The sequence below is a fragment of the Carlito syrichta genome, unplaced genomic scaffold (genome assembly GCF_000164805.1).
Source record: "Carlito syrichta isolate Samal-C Ts95f unplaced genomic scaffold, Tarsius_syrichta-2.0.1 Scaffold126439, whole genome shotgun sequence".
Lineage (NCBI taxonomy): Eukaryota > Metazoa > Chordata > Mammalia > Primates > Tarsiidae > Carlito > Carlito syrichta.
Genome location: NW_007070535.1, coordinates 62,556 through 65,627, shown reverse-complemented (window position 1 = coordinate 65,627; position 3,072 = coordinate 62,556). Strand labels below are relative to the sequence as shown.

The following is a 3,072-nucleotide window of genomic DNA, read 5'->3' as shown; positions in this document are numbered from 1 at the left end:
ACAGAGGTTGCACTAGTTTGCACTCCCACCAATAGTGTAGAAGTGTTCCCTTTTCACCACACCCTCTCCAGCAGCTGTTATTTTTTGAGTTGTTGATAATTGCCATTCTGACTGGAGTTAGGTGGTATCTCAGTGTGGTTTTGATCTGCATCTCCCTGATGATTAGTGAGGTTGAACATTTCTTTTTTTTTTTTTTTAATATTTTATTTCTTAAGTTAGAGTCCACACTGAGTCCAGCTGGAACACAGTAGGCACAGAACTATGCCCATTTTCATGTCACATTAAGAAAATAAGTTTTCATATTGCATTTCAACTTCAGTAACACTATCCTGGAAGAAAAAGGTAACTTCGGGTCAAAGCTGTCTATATATATGAGAGGGTTTTAGAGGCAGTTTCCCCAGAAGATTCTTTGTTCTTTTTAAAGTGACCCCTTGATGCATGGAGTGTTTCACAGCTCTAGGGACAGGAAACATAACCAGAAGCATGGGAATGTTAAAATTGCACTTCAAGGAGGTATGGACTTCTTGCTGTTTCATGTGATACCAAACTGACTATCCCTTTGGATGACGAGGACGAGCCACAGTTGGCATTCAGATTCCCCACAACTCAGGCAATATTGAGATCTTGTGTCTGGTTTCACTGCTCTTAGTGGCAAGCACCACCCTCAGGTTCCTAGCACCAAATGTTGGAAGTACTAGTTAAAGTTATCTTTCTGTGCTTGTGAAGTCCAGGTGGCACACTTTATAAAGATCTAGGCATCCAAGGGAAAGCTACAGGCAACACGCTCGAGTCCACAGTGACATGAGGTAGTTGGAGAAACAAGGTGGGCAATGGGGCACCCGCCAGCCCCACCCACCATCAGTTCCCATCCAGACGTTCTGCTTCTCGTCTCCGAAACTCGAGAACTGCAAGGAGAGTGTCGCACAACAGGCAGTACACCATGTAGAAGGAGCCAGTATACATGATGGGACATGCAAATGACAAAGTTTCCCAAATACCTTTCCCCTATAATAAAATAATCTTAATAAAAACATAATTTAAAGGAAGTGTCAAAAGCCAAGTGTAAAATCAAAGCTGTCAACTCTACCAAAGACCGAAGCATCTCTTGAAGAATCATCCGTTATAAGATTAGTCATGATTTATTGATGGAAACTTCAATTCAGTGATTTCAGAGTCAGGGGAGCTGCTTCCACTTCTGTCACTATATGTGTCCCTGGGTGAAAGTCTGCAGCCTTTCTGAAGATAACGCAAGAGCCGTCCCACAGAGGCCAGGAGGAGACCAAAGTATGGGGGGGAGGGCTTGATGGGCCTGGACAGGAACTCAGGGCAGTACTGAACCCCAACAAAAAAGGGATGATCTTCCAACTCCACGATTTCCATTCTCCTTCAACATCTTGGCCAACAAACTTCAAGCCTTGCTCTTCCAAACACTTTTTCAAGACTGGATTCACCTCAAATCTGTGGCAATGCCTCTCTTCCAAGTAGTCTACGTCTCCATACAGTTTTCTCATGACTGAGTTCTTGGTCTAGAACAGGGTTCTCCTCTTGCCCGGCCTCATGGTTCCGCCTATCTGCCCAGGATTGTGTTCTGGCATGTCTATGACCACAGGATGACTGGTCTTAGGGTCAAACTCTGTAGAATTGGCATCTTGCCATCCCAGCACATTTCTTGAGAATTCCACCACTGCCAACTGCATTCCTAAGCACACAATCAAAAAAGGCTTTCTCTGTTTCTGAGCCCAGGCAATTGCTTGGATTTTTCCTTCTGTTCCTCGAACACTGAATCCTCCTGGAACCAGCACTCCATGAGCACTGCAGAGCTTCTGCCAAGTTTCATGGTAGCGCACAGGCTCTTCTTGGGAGGTGCTCAGCTCCAAGTCTATAGAATCTATGTACTTGATTTCCAATTTGTGGTTGATGGCAAGTGCAGAATGCTCCAGAGTCTTAATGACAGAGGCATAGGAGTCTGAGAACTTGGTGTATTTGCCCACAAGGGCGATAGAGTAGGTCTCCAGCAAGTGATCATACCTGTCAGCCATCTCTTTCCACTTCATCAGCATTTTTCGTGGCTGCCTCTCAATAGGAAGGTCAAGTCTTCATAGAAAGTAATCTACAACTTCTTGCTCCTCCAACAATAAGAGGACTCGATAAACAGATGAGACATCATGGACACAAATCACTTGTTCAGGTTCAACATGGGAGAACATGGATATTTTCTCTTTCACTGATATGTCAAGAGAATTTGAGCACCTACACACAACCAAATCTGGGGAAAGTACAAGCCCTCTAAGTTCCTGAACACTATTCTGGGTGGGTTTAGTCTTCTGTTCCCCTGTTGAACGTGGCTGAGGAACGAGACTAACGTGAATATTACAAAAGTTCTCTCTTTTGACCTTGAATTGGAACTGATGGAAGGCCTCAGTAAAGGGCATGCTTTCTATATCTCCCACTGTTCCACCGAGCTCGATAACACACACTTGAGGTTCCAGGCCATCTTCATCTACAGGTATTAATGCCTGTCTCATTACCCACTCCTGGACTGCATCTGTGATGTGAGGGACTACTTGGACAGTTTTCCCCAAGTAATCTCCTTTACGTTCCTTGTTAATGACATACCGGTATATCTTTCCAGTGGTCAGATTATTATCTTTGGTGAGGCGGATATCAAGGAATCTCTCATAGTTACCTAGGTCAAGGTCTACTTTCCCACCATCATCCAGTACAAAAACTTCACCATGCTCATAAGGAGAGAATGTTCCTGCATCAATGTTAATGTAGGGGTCAATTTTAATAGACATTACATGTAAACCACATGACTTCAGTATTGTGCCCACACTGTTGGCGATGATTTGATTCCTTTTCCAATTCCTGATATAACACCACCAATAACTAGACTGTACTTCATTTGACTTTCTGACCTCAGGCTGGCTTCAGATCCTCCTGTCAGCTAGAGAGCTAAGTTGGCGACGCACGTGGACACCCAGGCAGCCACTCTGAGGTTGAACATTTCTTCATGTGTCTGTTGGCTGCTCGGATGTCTTCCTTTGTGAAGTGTCTGTTCATATCTTTTGC

General features: G+C 44.2%; 1 pseudogene; it reads right to left on the bottom strand.

Annotated features, from left to right (window-relative positions):
• Window positions 1-797: 797 nt before the first annotated feature.
• Window positions 798-2,914, bottom strand: LOC103250022 (annotated as a pseudogene).
• Window positions 2,915-3,072: the final 158 nt, after the last annotated feature.